Genomic DNA, 24,198 nt, shown 5'->3' on the forward strand with positions numbered 1-24,198 from the left:
CGGTCCGCAAGGCCTGGACGTCGGGGTCAGCGGCCTGGTCCGCTGCCATCCGGGCATAGTCGATGCCGAGGTGGACTGCGTGGGCGACGGCCCGGGAAAGGCAATCCGCCACCGGGTTGTCCTTCCCCGCGACATGCTGGATGTCCGTCGTGTACTCGGACACGGCCGAGAGGTGACGCTGCTGCCGGGCCGACCACGGCTCGGTGACCTTGCCCATCGCGAAGATCAGCGGCTTGTGGTCGACGAAGGCAGTGAACGCCCGGCCCTCGAGCAGATGGCGGAAGTGCCTGACCGCCAAGTGAAGTCCGAGCAACTCGCAGTCGAAGGTACTGTAACGGCGTTCGGGCGGGCGAAGCTGCCGGCTAAAGAACGCCAGCGGTTGCCAAGCTCCACGCACCCATTGCTCGTGCACCGCGCCCACCGCGTAGTCCGAGGCATCGGTGGTGAGGGCGATCGGTGCATCGGGCGCCGGGTGCGCGAGCATGGTGGCGTTAGCCAAGGCGAGCTTCGCGCCCGTGAACGCCGTGTCCATCTGCTCGGTCCAGGTAACGTCGCCTTTGCCCGGCTTACCTCGGAGAGCTTCGTGCAGGGGGCGCAGGAGCTGGGCGATACGGGGCAGGAACCGATGGTAAAAGTTCACCATGCCCAGGAACTCCTGCAGCCCTCTGATCGTGCGGGGGCGCGGAAACCCCTTCACCGCCTCCACCTTGGCCGGCAGGGGGACGGCTCCGTGCCTGGTGACACGGTGCCCCAGAAAATCGATTGTGGCGGCGCCGAACCGGCACTTTGCGGGGTTCACAATCAGGCCATGCTGGCCCAGGCGTTCGAAGAGCGTGCGGAGGTGGCGTAGGTGCTCTTCGCGGGACGCGCTGGCGACGAGGATATCGTCCAGGTAGACGTAGACAAAATCCAAGTCGCGCAGGACGCTGTCCATCAGTCGCTGGAACGCCTGAGCCGCATTCTTCAGACCGAAGGGCATGCGCAGGAACTCGAAGAGTCCGAATGACGTGATGACCGCCGTCTTCGGGACGTCCTCCGGCCTGACGGGGACCTGATGGTAGCCGCGTATGAGGTCCACCTTCGAGAAGAAGGACCTGCCCGCCAAACGGGCGGAAAAGTCCTGAATGTGGGGGACGGGGTAGCGGTCGGGAGTCGTGGCGTCATTGAGACGGCGATAGTCCCCGCACGGTCGCCATCCCCCGCCGGGCTTCGGCACGATGTGCAGCGGCGACGCCCAAGCGCTCTCTGAGCGCCGAACGATGCCGAGTCGCTCCAGGGTAGCGAACGCCGCTTTTGCCACCGCCAGCTTCGTCGGCTCGAGGCGGCGTGCCCGGGCGTAGACCGGTGGCCCGACGGTGGGGATGTGATGGGCCACCCCGTGCTTGATGGCCCCCGCCGAGAAGGTGGGCCGCGTGAGGGCCGGGAAGCCGGCGAGGAGGCGGGTGAATGCGTCCGCTGCCGGAAGCGTACAGACCAACGTGGCCGGAACCGAATCGTTCGGCAAGCCGCTTGGCAAGCCGCTCGTTGAGCTGGGCAACGCACATGCGAGCGAGCTGAACGTCTCGGCCTGGACAAGCCGTCTGCGCTTGACGTCGACCAGGAGCCCATTAGCGCACAGGAAGTCCGCGCCAAGCAGTGCCATGGGCACGTCGGCGGTGACGAACGTCCATCGGAAAACCTGCCCTCCAAACCGCAGAGAGAGGCAGCGTTTTCCGTACGTACGGATGGGCGTCCCGTTCGCGGCAAGCAGCGCGGGGCCCCCACCCGCGGCGTGCTTGTCTGACGTGCCGGCGGGAATGACACTCACCTGTGCTCCCGTGTCGCACAGGTAACGGCGCCCGGAGAAGGTGTCCGTTATGAACAGCAGGCTGCTCGAACGGCCGGCGCTCATCGCCACAATTGAGCGCCGGCCCGGGCGTTTCCCGACCCGTTGAAGGAGCACGGCGGATGACACCGCCGAGCTTCGTGGCCGAACTTGGCGTGGAACCAGCACCAGGTGGTGGAGCTGGAGGAGCGCGGCTGGCTCCGCCAGGCCGGTGGAGTCGACGGGTTTCCCCGCGGTGGCGGTTTTCGCCGCGGCGGTGGGCGGGGCGTGGCGGCGTTCACGAGGTGCGTATCAGCATGCTGCTGAAACTCAGCGTGCTGTAGAAGATGATGCTGTGGAACAGCAGCGTCGAAGGCCGTGACGGCCACGCCAACGCTCGCCCGCGTGTCCGAAGCGGCGAAGTACTTGTCCGCCTCGGCCGCCAATGCTCGGGGTTCCGTTAGCCCGGTCCCGGCCAATGCGAGGCGAACCTGCGCTGGAAGTTGGCGACGGAAAAGCGCCCGGAATAGCGAACCGGGGGCTTCGTCGCCCAACAGTGACAGCATATGGTCCATTCGGACCGACGGGCACGTCTCACCGAGCTCGGGGAGATCCAGGAGGCGGTCGGCCCGTGCGTCGTCCGTGAGGCTGAACGTGGCTAGGAGTAGCCGCTTGAGTGCCTCGTACTTGTGGCCGTCCGGTGGGTGGCGAAGGACGGACACAACTCGAGCGGCCGTGCCGGGCTCGAGGGAGGCGACGACATGGCAGTAGCGCAGGTCGTCGTTGGTGAGGCGCCGAAGCTGAAATTGGGCTTCGGCTTGAACGAACCAGATCTCGGCCTGGGCCTCCCAAAATTCGGGAAGTTTAATCGCCATTGACTTGTCGTTGGCCATTGCAATGGCGTCGTGTTCGGAAGGATCGCTACGGCAGATCCAACGTCGAGGGTCACCAGTAAAGCGCGCGTTACGCGCGCTGCTTGTGAGCAAGGAGGAAGCGGACAAGCGGTAACATATGAACGTTTCCGGGCTGGTCGCCCGGTGTATATCCTGAGGCCACGCCTACCCCTCGGGCGTGGCCACCGCCCACTTGGTGCGTGGAATGATGTCACCACGCCAATTCGCTTTTGTGTCCGCCACATTATAGTATTTCTTTCTATTTGTTCTATAATTATTCTCAATGGATACAAATCAATAACATCTGACAAATGCAATTTTAGCAATGGGTTTGAACACAAGGAAGTTAACACAGTTGATAACACTGTTCAATAAATTGACATCCACCATAACTCCTAAAAGATGATTATTATCGGCACAAATATAAACTGTCGGATTGGTACTTGGCAGATAGAGTGTTGAATCACAAAGTATGTTGTTCCTACACTTTTAACAAATTGAAGCATCCAGGTATTTCGGAATTGGCTACGAAAGACAAATAATGCCAACTGCAAAATCTATAACCCTATGTGTGAACGTCTGTTTGTTCGGTTGTGCCTCATGGACAGCCTAAGGAAGTGACTTAGAGAGGGAAGAGTGGGTCCAGGGAGGGGTAACTTTTCACGACAAAAACATGGGCGCATCAGATTTAGACGAGGGGCGTGCCCAAGGGGCGTGGCAGTGGGGCGTGCCCAAGGGGCGTGGCTTCCTCTGACTATAAAAAGCCCACAAAGAATATCGTGTTACTTAAAAGAAGGGTATAATAAACAGAATATCAAAGCTAAATTGCGTGACCGACTATTTATTTTCCGGGTAATGCCGGGTAACTCTGCTAGTTATCCATAATTCTGTGTTTAGTAATTCCATATTAGCTCAATCAGCTTTGGTTTAGCCTGCTTGGCAATTCCAATAATTGAACCAATGACTCGTGATGCTGGGAACCGAGGTTTATCCACAAATTTCCTTGTAATTCAAGTAAAAGTACACTCAAATCGACTCATTCCCTGCACATGACTTGTGTACAATCTCCTCCATCCATGAGCCTCAAATCGCTGCTAGAAATGGCAAAGATCATATTCAGTAAATGTTTTTTTTTTAAATCAATGAGAGTACTCCAAGCAGGTCATTTAAACATTCTATCAAACTTCAAATCAATGTCCAAACGTGTCCAAGGTGCAAGCTGCGTGCAGGATTATGCTGCAAAGTAACTTGCTTTTTCCCAGCTTTTCGCTCCCATTCCCTTTTGTAATCACAAAGGTGACAGGGGAGCTTTACCTTATAAATGCACGTGGAAGCTTCATGTCGAAGCAGGCAGAACAAAGGGCAGACATAATGAAGCCAGAAGCGTAAAGAACGCTGGAAGCTTGACTACTGGAAATGACATTTCGACACTTGGTAATTCCAAACCAAGGCTAAGCCAACTTTAAGACGTGATAATATACCTGGTGTTAATGAAAAATGGCAACAAATACCAGGGGAAATGACGTATAGATAGAAGCATTTGTCCAACCTCGTGATGCTTGATGCTATCAGAACGCCTCTGTTGCATCAGAGTACTATAGACTTCATTGCAGCTGTGGAAACAATGGGCAGGTGTGCACTCTTTGCACAAACATTTTTACAAATTGCTGTGCATATTCTACAAAACATACCTTATATAATTCATACTTTTAAAGTAGATAGCTATTAGTATTAGTGTGTGTCCACCAACAAACGAAACTGTAATTTCAAGACTAAATGTGGCCTCAGATCTCCGTAATCAAATACCCTACAACTATACAAGTGCTGTAAACCTCAATCTGTGCCACTCCCAATCATGCCCTGATGACATCATGCCAGGCGAGAAAAAAAAGAAAAGAAATAAAACCAGGATTATTGCGGAGGAACAAAAACAGGTTTTAACGCCAATCATGATTTTAAAAGGAGCACGTGCGGATCTGGAGAGGGGACAAAAAAGGCTGAAAGAAGAGAAGTAATAGAAATAGAGTCTTCAAGTTTTCCATCCATAAAAATGCTGCTACCTTTACCTATGAGCAAACTATGAACCTTTACCTATTAGCTTATATGAGCAAATTCCATGAGCACCCTTTTGTACATTTCTAGATCCGCCAATGAAGATATGTGAGTGATTAAAGCCAATTTCACTATACAGGTGAACTTTAAACTTGAAATGATTTTGGGCCAAAATAATACACATCACAAAGAATACAGCTCTCTAAAAGTAACAGGTAAATATAGGTTAAATTTTTTTTTTCAGGATAATTGTGATTTTTCACTCGGACCTGTAACTTCATTCAATTTATTGGAAACATTCGTTACATTCCAATTATGTTGACCTCTTTCTTCCTTTCCTCCTCATTAACAGTGTGTCATGGTGAATATACTCACGGTTAAAATGTGTCGCTCACAGCTCAAGACAGTTACAAATTAGAAAGGGTCTTACAAAATGATTCAGAGAGATCTACTCGTTGGATTCAGTATATGTATGGGGATTTACTATGGTAAAGGAGCAAAAGTGAATTCCTAGTCAAAAAATATGCCATGGGATTATCGACATTTCACAAGTGCAAGAAGATGAAATAACCAGCTGATGGAATATCTCCTCCATTAGACAGAGATTTTGAACATCCGGCCTTCGCTACACGAGCACAGTATTTATAGTCTGGGAAGACCCCGCTGGGAACTGAAACCAAATTAAAGGAGACCACTTAGAGGAAAAAGATCTTCCTATCCTACAGTTGTTTGATGAATACTCGGGGAGTGAGCACACACCTGGGTGTGGGGAGCATTTAAAATTGCACCCTAAACCCTAAAGTGCCTTCCTTTAGTTAAAACACGATCTTAAAATACCTTCAGTTAAAATATTACTCGGTATGAAAAACACCGTCCCTCGATCTTTATTAAAGCAAGAATGTGTCATGTGCTCCCAACATATTTTCACGACTTGCCTGTAGCAATGGCCACAATGGTGCTGATACAGGTGGGTCAATAACGATAAGATACTCCCATAAATTCAACCACAGAAGTGACATCCAACTAATGGGTGCCATCCTTCCCTAATGACAGATAAAATATGGTGACACGGCGGATAATATGGTGACAGATAAAACTAGAACGACACTCGGCAGAGAGTATACCACATAAAACAGGCTGAAATTTTTACATTTTGTATCCCACTGATAGGCCGGATCTGGATCCGACATGAACTAAAATCGAATTGGCTTGTTATTATCACTTACCCAATTCATCCACCACGTTTTGTTATAAATCATCCACAACGATTTGAAATATCATGCTATATATGGTTTTTGGCCCAATCACTCAAAGGTGAAAAATCACTTAAACAAATTAAATAATTCTCGTATGCGGATCCGTATTCGGATCTTCACCAAAATCGAATCAATTTGTCTTTGTGACACACACAACTCGACTCCTCTCGCCCACCCTCGACTCCTCTCCCCCAACCTCGAGGCACTCATCCCTACTCCCATCCCACCCACTCACTCGCTCTTCTCTTTCTCCCCCACCACACTCGCTTCCTCTTGTTTTCCTCCCACTCCCCTTCCCCCTTCTCTTCCTTCCCCACCACTCCCTCTCCCATATATATATACAGTATATACTGTACAGTACCCAATATTTACCCCATCCATCCAGCACAAACAAGGTCTGCCTCTTCCAATTCTTCGTTCACCAATTCCCAGCATGGTTGGGTGCATTGTGCATCCATTAAAAAGAAAACAGGCAAATAACTCAAGTAAATCAGGAATTTGTAATTAGAATGACCTCTTTACTTCAAGGTTTACAGCTAAGGTAATTTTTAATGTAAATACGGCAAAGGTTATAAAAAGAGAGAAGAGGCATGTTTTAGCATTATCTTGGGCCACGCGACCCGCTGTGAGCAAATACATTTTACACCGGCCGGCTTTTATTCACGGATATTTTTGTTTTGCTCATGGTGTGTCACGTGACCCAAGACAATGGAGCTTACAATCGAACTGGTTGCTAGGCAATGCTAATATGCACGTCTCCCGCCTATTATTTTATAACCTTTGCAATATTTACATAAAAATTACAATAGCTGTAAACTTCTAAATAAAGAGCTCATTCTAATCACTAATTATTGAGTTTAATTATTTAGCTGCTTACATATACATGGACGTAGAGTGAACCCAAATATTTGCTTGCAGTCTGCAAGAATGCCCCATTCACATATATGAAAATGAGTCGCTTTGTTTGTTCCTTGTACGTTTCCAAACCCTTGGCCCAATTTCCCCGAAATTTGCTGTACCACATTATTTTCACACATGGAAAGTCAACATCACAATGAAGACTTTCAAATCTTAGTCAAATTGATATTAAAACATGAAATCACTGCATTTTGGCCAAATCATCATTGCATGTCGAGTGTGCCCCTCGGCAGATAGAGGGGCGAGCTTGGCTTGCACCTCCACGGGGGAATCGAACCACTTGCGTTTAAATACAGTCGGACCCCGCTATTTGCGGTTCCGCTATTCGCGGAATCTACGTATTTGCAGTTGATAAAATGCGACATATTTCTATATTCGTGAAAAAGTGTCCCGCAAATTCACGGTTTTTTTCTATTCGCGGCCATGTCCCGCGAATTCGCAGGTTTTTTCTATTTGCGGCCATGTCCCGCAAATTTGCGGGGTTTTTTTCTATTTACGGCCGTGTTCCGCGAATTCGCAGGTTTTTTCTATTTGCGGCCATGTCCCGCAAATTCGCGGGGTTTTTTTTCTATTTACGGCCGTGTTCTGCAAATTCGTGGGTTTTTTCTATTTGCGGCCGTGTTCCGCGAAATCGCGGTTTTTACTCCCCCTTTTCACGGCCATGTTCCGCAAATTCCCGGTTTTTCAGTGGTGCAAAAATATATATATTCACGAGCCGCTAGCTTGACACATTTATTAAACCCATCTTTCACCAGCCATGCATAAAGCAGCTGGACATACGTACACAAAAAACATTTTATACAAGCCACGAGCATGACCTGCTTATACATTTACTGCTGTGTGATTTGTGTTTTCATGGCTTTCGCGGCCACAAATTTTTGCCGCGAGATATCCCACCAAATGTGTAAACAAGTCAACTCCTCGAATTATAGAATGCAAACGCTTCATTAAATGTCTTACAGTTTGCAATTTACGGTAAAGCATCATCAGAGATGTTACACAATGAAAACGCTTCGGGGGATGTTCCATCAGCGACTAAAACATGTCATCCTCCGCGAATTATAGAATGGATATGCTTCATTAAATCTATTATTAAAATTAGCTGATAAGCTCAATACTGCATCATCCGATAACATCCCCCACAAACAATGGGCAGAGTACCTCCCGCAACTACCCACAATGCTCACAATCCTACATATACAGATTGTGTCCTCGATCTCGATCATTGTTCTCGTCCCGTTGCTTTGACCTGTGTTTTTGACTCACTCTGCTCATTGTGCAATAATGGCTCCCAAGCGCAAGACCAGTGCCGGAGATGCGTCGACTACCAAGAGGTAGAAGAAATTGATGTGCCTCAGCAACAAATTGGAGCTACTCGACTGGCTTTTGAGAGGAGAGAGTGCGGCCTCTGTGGGCAGGCATTACGGCATCAACGAATCCACCGTTTGCTACATACGGAAGAAGGCGAAGGTGATTTGTGAGAAAGTTTCAGCGAGAGCTGTATCGATTATGAAGGTGGTCACCCATGGCCGGAATGTCTACATGGATAGGATGGAGAAGTCTCTCAGAATATGGATTGAGGACAACACGCAGACGAGGGACTTCATGCTGAAAACTATGATGCTGAACCGTTCCCTAAACCCACTCACCAAGGACGAGTTGGAGGCCATTCCAAAGGTTTCCAAGGCGAAGGTGGGCAGTGATGAGGAAGAGGTGCTGAGGTCCAACCCTCACAGCCCAGCTCCTGGGCGAGCTGCTGCAGGACATGCGGGCACTTGCGGACAGGGTGCAAGATGCTGACCCAGTCGTGGAGAGGTACCTCAAGTTCAAGAGGGGCTTGGATGATGCGCTGCTCCCGTACAAAGAGCTGCATCGAAATGTTGGGCAATCTGTCAGGCAGCTCCCCATTACCCATTTCTTCAGCCCTGCTCCCAACACCTCAAGACCATCAACACCCTCTCCTGCCTTCCTCTCAGCATCCTCACCAGCATCCTCATCTTCTCCTATCTCTCCTGGCTCTACCTTAGTGCACTATTTTGCTGCACCATCATTTGGGTCGCCCTCAAAGTTCGAGGAATTCATGGGATTTTAATTCATCACCATCATCATTTGAAAGTTGCGTGTGTTTGTAAAATAAATTTTTTTAACGGTCCATGATGGTGTTGTTGTTTTTTTTGTTTCACAGTACGGTATGGTTAAACACTTTCAATAAACTGTAAGCACATTCCTTCAATAAATTGGAAATGGTACCTGGTGTTGTCGTTTTTTTAAATTTGTAATCATTTTTTGTGAAACTGTAATCATGTGCATTTGCGGTCGAAAACATTTTAAACTTATGCATTTATAAGCATGTCTAAGTAACAGCGACACCGATTGGTTCTTCAGTCATGACGTCATTGGTGTTCTGAACGTCCATTGGTTGACTCAGTCACCACTGTCCCTGGCTCCGATTGGCTGGAGTGGAGTTGTCAGCGATGACGCTGGACGCACCATTTGCATCATTCATTACCTTGGACAGTGGTCGGGGAACTACCTTTAATCTTTCGTGTTGAAAGAGAATGAGAGAATGTACAAATTCCTTTTGACGACACAATGTAGGTTTTGTGGAATGGATGAAGGTTGCTTCAAACATACGTCGATGTAACGCGCTCCGACCTCGGCTCAATATTTTGAACACCTCTGAAATGTACTGGTCTGCCCAGTGCCGTGTATCACACTGGGTCTGCCCAATCAGGGTTGGCATCCAAGTGCCGTTCAATGGCAGAATAAGAATAAGAAGAGAAGAAGAAGAAATGGTCGATGGTCTTTGAACATTCTTGCGCTCATTTTAACCTTTAAAAATTTTCCTACATGAATCAGGAACCGCCGGGAACCTATAACCTATCCCCTCTTTCCCCATTGAAACAATGCCGCGGCATACATTCGTGGGACTTTCATCGACCTTCATGGATTATTGTTGACATTCTCAGGATTTGCCTCACCATTCGCAGATCTTGCCTCGCCATTCGCAGCTTGGCCCTCCCTATTCGCGGATTTTCGTGACTTGGGAACCTATCCCCCCCCCCCCCCCTTTTTCCATTCACGGTTTTGCAATTCGCGGATTTTCCAGGAACGTATCCCCCCGCGAATAGCGGGGTCCCACGGTATTTATATTCCGTATGCAGAATGCAAAGTAACATAAGAAACGTCCACAGTCTTCATGGAACTACATTGAGTGTCATGAGTGAAAGAAGCATGCTCCAGACCTAACACAACGAAAAGAGGTCATTAATCTGATGCAGTGGTGTAATGCATCCGCTCTGAGTCAGGGAAGTTGACGGTTCGTGCAGTAGTGTAAACTAAAGATTAAATAACAAAATCTGGATTGGGTGACCCAACATGTATGTGTGTGTGTGTGTGTGTGTGTGTGTGTGTGTGTGTATGTATGTATATATATATATATATATAATATTTTAGGAGTTGCGGAAGGCGAGGAGACGAGGCCATTTCGTAGGGTTCGAAGCTCGTTTATTCGTACAGAAATCTCCAGCACACTCAACGCGAAGTCGCGAACGGAAGTGGTACAGCTTTTATAAAGTCAAAACCCTCTTCGGAGGGCGTGGCTCCACAACCGCGCGTGCGTCACTTCCACACAACCAAAAGCCCCACAGGCCCGTGCACGTGGATTATGACCAAACATAAGGTAACCGTCACATGCGAATAAGGTAACCGCTACAATATATATATATATGACAGAGATGGCGGTCCGTTAGTCTGTTCACGGTTTACCCTGATTGGCTGTGTGAGGCAAGGTGTGATGTGATTGGCTCTTGGAAAGATTGAGTAATGTATCATATAGATATACGTAATACTAATAGGCTTATTGAATGAATGATCGTTTTAAGGCCATTTTCCCCCGCTAGAGCAGGGGTTAGCCTTGCGGGCCCCATGACAAGTCATGGTTCCCTGTTTGAGGCAATGTGTGCAATGTGTTTATTGAAATGAGGCTCTATAAGGCTTTATAATGAGGCTTATTGAAAGCTCATATTCGAAATCTGATTCCATATTTGACGATCGGAACTCATAGCCTAAATAATTGTGCCGAAATCAAGAGTGAAATCAGAAAAAAAATTGAAAGAGCAATTCTTTTCTTACAAGATGTAATTAAATAATAGGTTCAGCGGGACGTGAAGTAAAATGGCTCCAAAATTATTTTTTTTTCCACTTTTTTAAAGGTTATTATTGTCTGTCTAATTCTGTTTTACACCGCCTAGGGACACCAGCAGCTATCTTTTTGGATTAAGATTCTACTTTTTGCGTCGACTTTTCTTGTTCCCATGAACGCCTTTGCCTGTTCTGTGTTCTTCCTCTTCCACAAGCCTCGATGATGTATAAAAAAAACTACAGCATTCCTTTATTGTGCACATTTGTCAGGTTTAGTGTTGTATATTAATAAAGTAGCGACACAAGTGCCTAACCCTATTAGTAATATAAGATCACCGTCCACATAGCGACTGTTATTGGTACGGGTCCCAGCAAGGTGTTTCTATGTATGTACGCACACTGCAACATCTTCCTCTTCCTCTTCTTCTTTTTATACTTTCACTGGCAACGTTTGAAAATCCATAAACCCGAAACCCGTTTGTTCCAAACGTGCAAAACATTCTTCTGACGCTTCATTTGACGTTTATTTGGGTGGTGTATAGGCAACAGACTGCTGCCTCGATTGCTCCCGAAAATAAAAAATAATCCAGGTTACCGACATGACGCAAAACATGTGGACTGTGTAAGTGCATATAATATGAATACGCATTGCGTAGAGTGAGAGCTTGGTCGACAATGGTCAGTCGATCGAGTACGCAGCCCTTGCAAACATCTGTAGGCCTCGGCTTAGCTCGGCTAGTTTGATCTTGGGCTTAGAATTAAAATTAAAATTCATTTTATTGAATGGATAGATTGGGATAGAATGCAGGACTTACCTACTGTAGGCTATATAATCTAGACTTCTAGTCGACTGGACCAGGTACATAGGTCTGACTGGCAGGTATGTACTGAAATCGGTGTACCTGGCTTAAATGAAATCGGTGTAGCTGGTGGTAAACTGAAGTCGGTGTAGATGGCGGAAAACTGAAAATGGTGTACCTGGCTTAAATGAAGTCGGTGTAGCTGGCGGAAAACTGAAGTCGGTGTACCTGGCTTAAATGAAGTCGGTGTAGCTGGCGGTAAACTGAAGTCGGTGTAGATGGCGGAAAACTCAAAATGGTGTACCTGGCTTAAATGAAGTCGGTGTGGTGGCGGAAAACTGAAGTCGGTGTACCTGGCTTAAATGAAGTCGGTGTAGCTGGCGGTAAACTGAAGTCGGTGTAGATGGCGAAAAACTGAAGTCGGTGTAGCTGGCGGAAAACTGAAATCGGTGTACCTGGCTTAAATGAAATCGGTGTAGCTGGCGGTAAACTGAAGTCGGTGTAGATGGCGGAAAACTAAAATTGGTGTACCTGGCTTAAATGAAGTCGGTGTAGCTGGCGGAAAACTGAAGTCGGTGTACCTGGCTTAAATGAAGTCGGTGTAGCTAGCGGAAAACTGAAGTCGGTGTAGCTGGCGGAAAACTGAAGCCGGTGGGGTAGCTGGTGGAAAAAAGAAGTCGGTGTAGCTGGCGTAAATGATGAGCGGTTTTGAATTCAAAATCCGTTCTGTACAGTACTGTATTGCAGTTTATTGATTTTAATCACCAGGTGAAAATAATTTATCGGTTGCGCCAGACCAAAGCAAGATCACGTGAGTAAGATGGCGGATCATGGAAGGGACAAGATGGCGGATCATGGAAGGGGCAAGATGGCGAATCATGGAAGGGACATTTCAAATGACAACATGAAATTTTGTTCCCAAGGGAATGGGGAAAAATTTGAATTTTTTTTTTTGTGAAATTTTTAATGAAAGTGAAATTTTGAATGGATTTACATATACATGCAATTGCCATAGAGGTTCACTTATGAAGCTCTCTATAATACATCGTAGTTATATAGCTTGGAAAATTACAATTGCACCTACTATTCCATCCAATTACATACATAATACATGCATACACACATACATACATATATACCCCCCAAAGAAAGAAAATGCCAAGATGGGTGAAGATTTTTAAAATATTTTTTTCAAAACTTGATGAAATCAAACGAAGCTTGCACAGGCACAATTTCAGAGTACCCTCATCAATCCCTGAAAGTTTCAGCATCTTAGGTCAAATCCTCTCAGAGTAGATGATACATACGTACACAACTACGCCATATCTCCATTATAGGATGACTGGCAGAGTACCCACCCGATGGACAATCTTGTTCCAAGTGTGCAACACATTCTTCCTTCTGACACGTCCCTTTATTTAGACAATGTATAAGCAACATATCGTTAACTCGATTGCTCCCGAAAAGAAAAAATAACTTGGGTTATGTACATGTAGCAAAACATGGTACTGTGGATGTGCATATACACATAATGGTTAAATAGCTTAGATAATTGCACCCACCGTTCCCCCAAAGGACGAAAATGCCAAGATGGACCAACTTGTACGGGCACAACTTTAGGGTGTCATCCTTAATCCTTCAACGTTTCAGCTTCCTTGGTTAAATCCTCTCGAAGGAGTAGATGATACATACATTCTCATTCAAAAATATTATACATATACATTATACATCCATAGTACATACACATACATACATACGACAAACACACACACACACACACACACACACACACACACACACACACACACACACACACACACACACACACACACACACACACACACACACATGCCATAGTTCCATTATATGTAGTTATCTATCGATATATTGTTGCGGTTTTAGAACCCTCACTTGTAAATAACTCTTGTATATAAATTCTCATCATTAAAGGTTAAAGGTAGCACCCCTAGTTAGTCCACAAGCAACACGTAGGCCACCTTAGAAATTCCAGTTATTTCATTATTATGTGTTTTAGATAAGGCCGTGTTTCCAATAGTTGAATCTGCGTTGCATCGATCAAATAAGAGTAGGCCCCATTCCGTCCATTTTGCGACCTCCCTCTCCAAGCGACGCCATTACGCGCCCCTACAGTCGGTGCCTCATAGCTCGCTCAAACGATGCCATAAGCCATGTGGTTAGGCCCGAGGAAAAAGGGGGCGGAACGCCAAGAAGAAAGTGTGGCCTGTCAACCAGCCGTCAAAGGCGTGGCCGGTAAGCCCTCACCAGCCAATCAGGGCTGAGGTAACATCGCTGGCAGGCGTGGCTTTGTGGAGCGCGGAGTGATCGCGTGGTGCGTTATATAAGCGCGAACGCAAAGCCCTTTCACGGACTTGGTCGGGAGAGTGCATTGCAAAGGGACTTGGTCAGGAACGCAAAGCCCCCCCCCCCCCCCCGTTAAATAAACTGTCCGCTCGCGTCCAACTATGCGCGGAGCTGCCTGCCGGGTTTCGCCCGCTGGACTGGAGCCTGGACCCCATCGCCGGACCATCTACAATCCATCTACAATCCAGCTACAATCCCTGTGTGAGTGTGTACGTTTGTCTGGGGTATTAGAATAACTGTTTTAAGACTGCCCTGTGTTCTGCTTCTTCCTCTTCCTTTCCTGTATATTCCTTTCGTTTCCTCTTCTTCTTGTACATTTGTTAATAAACCCATCTTTGTTCTTCCTATACTCTGGTTTCCTCTCCATCCGATCGCATCCGTCCCTTCTATCATTGGGTAAACGTGGCACGATTGGAAACCGCTAGAATCGGGTTTAGTCACTTTGTTAATAGCTCGGATCGCGGATTGCTATTCGCTCAGAATTTTCCACCATATCCGTGGTTCGAGCGCGAGTTATTTCCCTGCTTTACGGTCGGGTTAGTAATTAGGTATTTGGGACTAAATTGACCAATCACCCTACCTAATACCGACCGGGAGCGTTATAACTTCCCAGGACTCGGGCCGGCCAGCTAAAAAGACAAGGGGATTAACCCCCCCTTTGATAAGGGGAGCGCCGACCCCCGAGATCCGTAACAATATATATATATATATATATATATATATATATATATATATATATATATATATATATATATATATTGTTGCGAATATGGAATTTGGCCTCCATATCCGCTTGTAAATATTCCCCTATTTTCTCCAATACTCCCCAACTTTCCCCAATCCCCCATTCCCTAGTCCCATTGCATGTAAATAACAATCAGTAGAGCCGACCTTCCCCTTATTCCCCCATTAAATGTCGTGCCCAGGTCCACCGCACCACACGTAGACAACTTTCGGACATCTTCCTAGTTATTCTTAGTCTATGTCAGTTAAGGCCTCGTTTCCATTCATTATGACTCTTCGTTGCACCAGAATGTGATTATATGGCATCAGTAGTGAGTTTAGGACCTTTCCCATACCTCCTCCCATCTTCTTCCCCGTCTACAACAACAGAGGGGCACGGCGCTGCGCGAGGGGGAGTGTGCGTCCTCCCACCGGCTCGGTTCGCCGCCATCGACAATGCGCTCCAGACGATGCGCTCCAGACCATGCGCTCCACGGGGTTACCACGAAGGGGCTCCTTGTCAGCTCCTCGTCAAGGGCGGAGCCTGGTAAACCCCCCCGCACGCACCCAATGAGAAGCAACGTGCCGATTCCACGAGGCGGAGCTAACGAGCCGAGGGCGTGTCACTCCCCGCCGGATATACGCGGCCACGTAGCGGACGTGACGTGAGATGCGCCCCCAGCTGGAGAAAGAACGTTGCCTTGCCTACGACCGCTGAGAGGAAGAGAACCCGCCTGAGAAAGAACGTCACCTCTGAGCGCTGCGACGAGACCTCCCCGCATCTCTGGACCGGACCGGGTCGATTCTAACCTTTGAGCACAGGTGCACCTGGAGCCATCGCTACCCGCCTGTCCTTTCCATCAACCCCCGTGTGAGTCAGCCGTTGTCCCGTTTGCCTGTCGTCTGTTGGGGAATAATATAAGATTGTGTCTAAGTGCTTGTCTTTCTATGTTGTACCTCTAGCCCCTGTAATCTAACCTTTTCCGTAACGAATATAATCTCCTCCGGAGGTCTTGAGAACCGTATCCCTGGTGTCGTCATTTTATAACCCAGCCGGGTGTCTTCTTTTTCTTATTGAGCCAGCGTGGCGCGGCTTCGTCAACGTCGAGTATAATCGGTAACTTGTGCAGACGTGGTCATACCAAAACCGCTCGGTAAACTAACATCTAAGCCACGTCTGTAACAATTGGTGTCGAGGAGTGAGATTCGGACCCGGGACTAAATTAGTTAGGCCCAAATTTTGGGAGGGAAAATCGAGCCGGAGCGCGTACGGCGCTCGACCAAATCGATCCGGAGCGCGGTCCCGCGGTTACTGCGCTCGACGAAATTATAACAGCAAAATTTGGATTGGTGTTACGAAACTCGAATTTTGAAAGTCGCGCTATGGCGGATCAAGACGGCTGGGGTCCGGTAGGGGAGAGTGAAGCAGGGTCGGTCCAGGACCAAATTGAGGGACATGAGGAGAGCGAAACAGCGAGGGTAGCAGGCACGCAAAATGGCGCCTCGCAAGAGCGCGCGGTAGCCGAGCCCGCTGTATCAACGGGCTTTAACATGCAGCCGATTGACATACAGGCCCTCATTGCGCAGCTACAGGCAGCTGTACAGATGAGTATGGGGAGCCAAATTGAGCGATTGAGTGAGCAAATGGGGGTAATGAGGGACGAAGCGAGGGGTACCAGTGGGAAGTTAGACAATAATTTTGAGGGGTTAGACAACGGGATAAAAGAGGTGAAACATGGGTTAACGGGGGTAGAAAACAGAATGGCCGCTCAAGAGAATCAAATGGAAGGGATGCAAAAGGGGTTAGAGGGGGTAGAAAATAGAATGGCTGCCCAGGAGAATCAGATAGAGGGAGTGAAAAATGGGTTAGAGGGGTTAGAAAACAGTATGGAAGGCAAATTGAGGGACATGAGGGACCAAGCGGAAAGGGAAGTTAACCAAATGGGGCAGCAGATAGAGGGGGTCAGAATGGGGGTAGAAACCAAACTGGATGCTCACAGGGAGGAAATGGAGCAGATGAGGGTGGCATCTGGGCAGGAGATGCAAGTGATGGGAGAAGAGATCAGAAGAGGAGTGAGTGAGGAGGTCGGAGGAGTGCGCGAGGAGGTGAGGCACTGTGAGGAGCACATGGAAAAGGAGGTGAGAAAGGGGACTGTAAAGTTACAAGGGGGCATAGAGGACCTGACGCAGGAGGTGGAACAGCTGACGGAGGGACAAAAAGGACTAACGGAGCAGGTTCAAAGGAACACTGCAGTATTAGGAGGTTTAAAAGCGACACAAAACGACATAAAAAACGACTTGATAGCGACAAAGAGGGAATGTCAGATGGTACGTGAGGGACTGACAACGAGGCTGGACGAGGTGATAGAGGTTATGGAGACGAAGGACCGGCAGGTGAGGACGCACATGGAAACGGTCAAGGTAGCCTTAGAGGATGAGCTTGAGGAGACGTACCGGGGAATAAAAGAGGTGAAGCACAAATTAGAAGAAGTGGAAGAAGGGATGAGCGAAATTAAGAAGCGACGGAGAGGGGATAAGAAAGAGATAAAAGAGGAGATAAAAGAATTGGTCCAAAGTCTGTGTTTGGATCGTGATGATGTGCTCATTAACCGGATGAGGGATTCGCAGGTGATGGAGGAGAAGCGAAGAGGAAGAGGACCCGGTGTAAGTGGTGACCAATATGGTCGTGCGTATGATGCGCCAGGTGATTTAATAAGCTTGGGGGTCGAGAGAGACCCGGGTGTTCGTGAGAGGCCACTGGTGAAGTGTGCGACAGGTCTGGTGTGCGAAAAAGGAGGTGTGCGAGGAAGTCCGACTCTGGGGTGTGTGAGGAAAAAGTGCGTGCCAAGGAGTGAGGGTGCTGGCGAGAGTGAGTCGGTCGTAGCGCGTGTGCGAGGGAGCACGTGGAAGCGCGGGGTGGTGAGTGTTACAGAGGGTGTGACGGGAGAGTGTGCGCAAGAGTGTGCGCGAGAAAGGTGTGTGACGGACAGGTGCATGAGGAAAGAGTGCGCTGTCAGAAGTAAGGAAGAGTGTCCACCTGTGGTGAGTGTTACAGAGGGTGTAACGGGAGAGTGTGCGCGAGAAAGGTGTGTGACGGACAGGTGCATGGGGAAAGAGTGTGCTGTCAAGAGTAAGGGTGAGTGCGTTGTCACGAGTGGAGGTGAAAGTAGTGAGAGTGACATGGAGCGTGAGTTAGTTGTGACAGGTGAGCGAGGATGTACACCTGGGATGGAAGGATGCACACCTGGAATGGTAGAGCGTGAGTGGGAATGCACGCTGGAGTTGGTGGTGAGGCACGTGGTTGGGTGTGCGAATGAGAGCACACCTGTGATTGTCACAGAGGAGGTGACCGAGGAGGGGGCGCGAAGAGGTGTATTGGTGAGGTGTGCGAGCGACGAATGTGTGCCAAAGTGTTCGGTGGTCAGGTGTGTGACCAAGGCTGTGAGTGGAATGAGTGTACCTGGGTGTGTAAGGAAAGGTACGAGGAGCATGGGCACGGCTGGATGTGTGAGCAAGGAACGGGCTGCGGGGTGTAAGCGTCCAGGTGAAGCATCGACGTTAGACGGGGTAGAGTTTAGAACGACTTATAGCCGAATCGGGCCCTCGGTGCGGGCCGGGCCTCGCTTTGAACGGCCGCGTCCAGGCTCCACTAGGCGGAGCTGGCAGCCCGATAGGAAGGGTCGTTATGGCGACCACGTTTTGTTGAGACGTGCCGGCAGGTCGGGATCGGGACATTGGATGGCTCCACGCCGAGGTGATGCGTGGGATCTCGGCCCGGGTAAGCCCCCGTCCCTGCACCGAGTGCCGGACGCATCCAGCCACTGGCACAAAACAACCAGCATCCATTGCTTGGCTTTACGAAGCCGGGCTTTGGACAGGAATTGGCGCACCGAGAGGCAGTAGTGAGTAGACTGGGTGATGAGGTTAGTGTTTTGGCCCCGAAATTAGAAAAAGGCGAAATTTGATGATTGGCAAAGGATTGGCAGAGTGATGATTGGTAATGGTACAGTGATTGGCAGATGATTGGCAAATTTTTGATTTGTTGAAATTTGATGTGCAAAATTGGTAATAAGAGACCCCCGATGTGGTGGGATGGCATCCCTGCCACCCTTCCCATGTGTGGGGCAAAGGAGCAATAGCTTATGGGGTGTATGGCAGTGAAAACTAGCCCGGGAGGGTTAGGATATAACGGTAGGGATCTAGAGAAGATGACCTTAGGTAACGTTAAGTTTAGTTAGTGACTGATACCTGTAGTGGGGACGCAGGTAGATTAGTGTGGATGATAATGACGAGGGAGCGCAATAGTTTAAAGGGACGACTGGGAAGCGCGAGTTTCAGAAGGGAGTAGTTAGCTGAGATGATGCCGTGTGTGTGAGAATTGAACAGGTGTGATTGCACAGGTGTGCAACTGGACAGGTGTGTGGAGCAGTGTATGAGTAGTGAGTGTTGTGGATCAGCGCGAATGCGCTTGGGGAGAGAAGGGTGCAGGTGGCACCAGGTGTGAGAGCACAGGTGTGCAAGTACAGGTGTGTGGAGAGAGTTGGAGTAAGTGGTACGGAGTGGTGTGCATGGTGCGAAGGTGTGAATGGGGGAAGAGTGGACCCCTTTCACGAATACCCGGGGCGGGTAGTGTAAGTGTTAGGTAGAGGGTATAGGTAAGTTGTGGTTGGATATTGGCATTTGTGGTGCGGTTGCAGAATGGTGTTGTGAATGGGTGCATTAGTGTTGTGGAAATGGCGGGGCGTGTAGCCTGTTAGTGTGTGTAGTTGGTTGGGCACTCCACCACTGTGAGGATGTCGGCCAGGTGAGGCCGCAGGTGGGCTCTGGGAGCCGGTAGAGTTGTGGATGGGGCCCGAGGATCCGGAGGATGGACCCGGGTAGCCCAGTGCCAGAGAGGGCACCGAGTGGGGAGAGTGCCAGAGGGCCTTCCCCTGGTAGTTAGGTTAGGGTAAGGAGCAGGTAAGCTCGGAGGCAACTGCAGTGGTGGAGGTGTGCAGGTGGGTAGACCCACTGGGAGAGGTACACGTCGCAGCCCAGAAATTGTACGAGGGCACCGGGAGATGAATCGGGGGAGTGAGACCCCAAATTGAAAAGCACCACAGTTTGGCCAATGGGAATTGGTTTTTAGAACCCATAGTGTAAGAGGGCCAATGGTTTGGCCGGAGAAAGACCCCGGGTAGTGTAAAGTTGTTAAAGTCATTTAGGAAATAGTTAGGATTGATGAACCTGTCGCACCATACGCAGCCACTTACCTGTGGTGATGATGATGACTCCACACCTGTGTTTTCTTTGTTTTGTTGCAGGAAATGAGATTGCTGTGGATTTGTGAGACGCATCACGACGTGGATGAGACATTGGGGTGATTCCATCTCTCCCTCCCTAGGAGGGACTGATGATGAATTGGTAATGGCAAATTTTGATGTGCAGTTGGAGATGGCAAATTTTGATGAGAGTTGAAAATGGCAAATTTGATTGGTTCGGAGGGAGAGAAGACGAATTTGGTTTATGGGAGGAACGGGGAAGACAGTAGGGATGTTTGTTGATTTGTAAAGTAGATGTTTATGGGTAGTGTTGTGTTTTGTGGATACAGTAAGGGGTAAGGGAGGGGCCATGTAGGTTACCTGGTGGGGGGGGGGGGGGGGGGCGTACGATAGGAACGTACCTGTCTCACCTGGTTCCCATGTGCCCCCAGTGTGCATCACCTTACATTGCGTGCACTTTTGCGCCCTTACCACCTTACTCACTTGTCTGCTTCTTTTGTCTCCCACCTCCGAGGATCTGGCTTTGGGGTAGAGAGAGAGGAGAGAGAGGTGCTGGCTGCGCAGTTGTGGGCCTGCACTTTCGCTGTTTGCTGCCGGGATCGATACACCATATGGACCGCAATGTTTGTGGCCACCCACAATGGACCGCAGTTCGTTTGCGGCCAAGCACCACCCGGGGATGGACCTATGGGTCAACGTGGCACCTATGCCATACAGGTGAACCACTTTTAGTTAACACCAAGTGCACCACAAGAAGAGCAAGAGACACCTGCAGGGTTAGGGGTTGTCGAATTTATTTTTATTCCAATGAACAATGGTGACTGCACCGATTGGTGGTGGGGTGGTGCTTTTGATGCTCGGGAAGGGTGCTCTGCACGTTATTAAAGGCCGTCGGCCACAGAGCACTCGTGGGTTGGTGTATCGATGTTGGCAAGCGCGCTCTCTCTATGCATAACATCTGCATGTGTTCCTCCAAAAACAGGTCCTGGATCGTAGTGTAAATAGCAGCGTAGTCTTGTAAATAATGCTCCCTACCGGCTGTATGTGTAGTTTGAGAATTCTTTCCGGATTCGGTTATCCTGTGGGTGTGTTTCTGTGAGGAGAAGGGTGCAACGTCGCAGGGGGACATATTTACTCATTTGTGAATATCTGTAAAACTGTCGCACTCAGGGTAGAGTTAATAGTAGAGGGAACTACATTGCGTGCCACACTAAAGTAGGTAAAAATTTATCGGGTCGGGACGCCCCGAGGGTAGAGAAGGGTGCAATGTTGCGAATATGGAATTTGGCCTCCATATCCGCTTGTAAATATTCCCCTATTTTCTCCAATACTCCCCAACTTTCCCCAATCCCCCATTCCCTAGTCCCATTGCATGTAAATAACAATCAGTAGAGCCGACCTTCCCCTTATTCCCCCATTAAATGTCGTGCCCAGGTCCACCGCACCACACGTAGACAACTTTCGGACATCTTCCTAGTTATTCTTAGTCTATGTCAGTTAAGGCCTCGTTTCCATTAATTATGACTCTTCGTTGCACCAGAATGTGATTATATGGCATCAGTAGTGAGTTTAGGACCTTTCCCATACCTCCTCCCATCTTCTTCCCCGTCTACAACAACAGAGGGGCACGGCGCTGCGCGAGGGGGAGTGTGCGTCCTCCCACCGGCTCGGTTCGCCGCCATCGACAATGCGCTCCAGACGATGCGCTCCAGACCATGCGCTCCACGGGGTTACCACGAAGGGGCTCCTTGTCAGCTCCTCGTCAAGGGCGGAGCCTGGTAAACCCCCCCGCACGCACCCAATGAGAAGCAACGTGCCGATTCCACGAGGCGGAGCTAACGAGCCGAGGGCGTGTCACTCCCCGCCGGATATACGCGGCCACGTAGCGGACGTGACGTGAGATGCGCCCCCAGCTGGAGAAAGAACGTTGCCTTGCCTACGACCGCTGAGAGGAAGAGAACCCGCCTGAGAAAGAACGTCACCTCTGAGCGCTGCGACGAGACCTCCCCGCATCTCTGGACCGGACCGGGTCGATTCTAACCTTTGAGCACAGGTGCACCTGGAGCCATCGCTACCCGCCTGTCCTTTCCATCAACCCCCGTGTGAGTCAGCCGTTGTCCCGTTTGCCTGTCGTCTGTTGGGGAATAATATAAGATTGTGTCTAAGTGCTTGTCTTTCTATGTTGTACCTCTAGCCCCTGTAATCTAACCTTTTCCGTAACGAATATAATCTCCTCCGGAGGTCTTGAGAACCGTATCCCTGGTGTCGTCATTTTATAACCCAGCCGGGTGTCTTCTTTTTCTTATTGAGCCAGCGTGGCGCGGCTTCGTCAACGTCGAGTATAATCGGTAACTTGTGCAGACGTGGTCATACCAAAACCGCTCGGTAAACTAACATCTAAGCCACGTCTGTAACAATATATATATACACACACACATGGATGTATAGTGGATATGTCAAATCTAATCATCTTAACCATTTTTGAGACAAAAAAAAAGAAAGAAACCGCTCAATGGCAGTTGCCTGGCGTGCTGTATGTGGTGATACTGCATATGTATTATGTAGACAAGTATGGCAGAAAAATTGACCCCAACCCCTGTATACGGTATACCATATCCCGACCATACTGTCTCCTCCTAAACTTCTTTCCTTAGTTTCCTCCAAATCTCCCTATCCTCCTTTGTATCAATCTTCTCAATTAGCCCCACAACCCTTCTCCGTGCATACGTAATATATATATATATATATATATATATATACAGTATATATATATATATATATATATATATATATATATATATATATATATATATATATATATATATATATATATAACCCTTAAATTAATGACAGTTTTTTTTTTTCTTTTTTTTTTTTTCTAGAGCAAATTTGAGACATTTCATCCATCTTATGATAGAGATATGCAAATATCTAATTTGTGCTAATACTGGACCTTGTCTCGGTAGGGGGTTGTGGTTACAGACTATTACTCCACACCCCGGGTGGAAGATGTTAAGGTGGCTGATCCATCTACAAGTATTACGTTTATATCACAATGGATGCCTTGTCGGCCATTAGACTAGCACCCCTGTGAAAGTTACTCTTATGAGTCGAGGGTAGGCTTAAAACACCCAATTGGACCCTTCTGCTCTATAACCGCTGAGAGAGCCCCCATTAGGCTTCACCAATTGTGAGGCTTTCTCTATTTCTGGTTGCAATTCAAGACAGATGTTTAGTTTCCGAACATTAAAACAGCTGTTCCAGTACTTGCGACAATTGATGTTTAATATTGCCCAAAATGAGAATTTGAACACTTGGAACGGAGTAAAAAGTTTGTGATTTAACTTCGTTTATCGATCGAAGCATCTTCTTGTATTAAATGTTAAAAGGATATTTATTCATGAAAAGTTTTAAAAAGCGAGTGCATCGTTTATAGAAGTGAAAGCCGCAAACAAACTCTCAATTGTTGGTATATTCTCAGTTGGTAAAAACCTGAATAGTTCACAAAGTGTAGGATATATCGCTTACCGCGCTGGAGTGTTGTTAGAGTCTGATATGTGTGGAGAGTCTGGGTAGTCGGCGAGATGCGCACGTCGTGGCTCCCACAAACTTTTCTCACGACTCGATTCTGCAACATTGCCTTCGTTTTCCCACACTGCCCTCGCCTAACGTCCTTCTGCACCCGCGGGCAGGGCGTTTCCACCAAAGGCTACGTCCAGCTCATAGAAGCACGCCATCTGCTGCCTGTAATGTCCACTGAGTGAGCAGCTACTACTACTACTACCCCTGATACTACTACTACCCCTACTACCCCTACTATTACTACTACCCCTACAGCTACTACGACTACCCCTACTACTACTACTACTACCACCCCTACTACTACTACTACTACCCCTACTACCCCTACTACTATTACTACTACCCCTACAACTACTACTACTACCCCTACTACTACTACTACTA

At 48.4% G+C, this 24,198-nt stretch overlaps 1 protein-coding gene across 3 annotated transcripts in view; it reads right to left on the reverse strand.

Moving 5' to 3' along the window:
* CCDC102A (coiled-coil domain containing 102A) overlaps positions 1 to 23,908 on the reverse strand; it is a 90,409-nt gene extending 66,501 nt beyond the window's left edge. The window contains exons 1-2 of one of the 3 annotated variants that reach the window (XM_068128711.2): positions 23,761 to 23,908; positions 4,247 to 4,310 (exon numbers count right to left, since the gene is read on the reverse strand). The gene's annotated coding sequence lies outside the window, so the exon portion shown is untranslated. Of the gene's footprint in view, positions 1 to 4,246; positions 4,311 to 8,572; positions 8,791 to 23,760 lie in introns of all 3 variants that reach the window. The other 2 variants (XM_068128713.2, XM_068128710.2) reach the window with 2 other exon arrangements.
* Between the last annotated feature and the right edge of the window lie 290 nt (positions 23,909 to 24,198).

The sequence above is a fragment of the Myxine glutinosa genome, chromosome 9, assembly GCF_964187855.1.
Source record: "Myxine glutinosa chromosome 9, kmMyxGlut1.1, whole genome shotgun sequence".
Lineage (NCBI taxonomy): Eukaryota > Metazoa > Chordata > Myxini > Myxiniformes > Myxinidae > Myxine > Myxine glutinosa.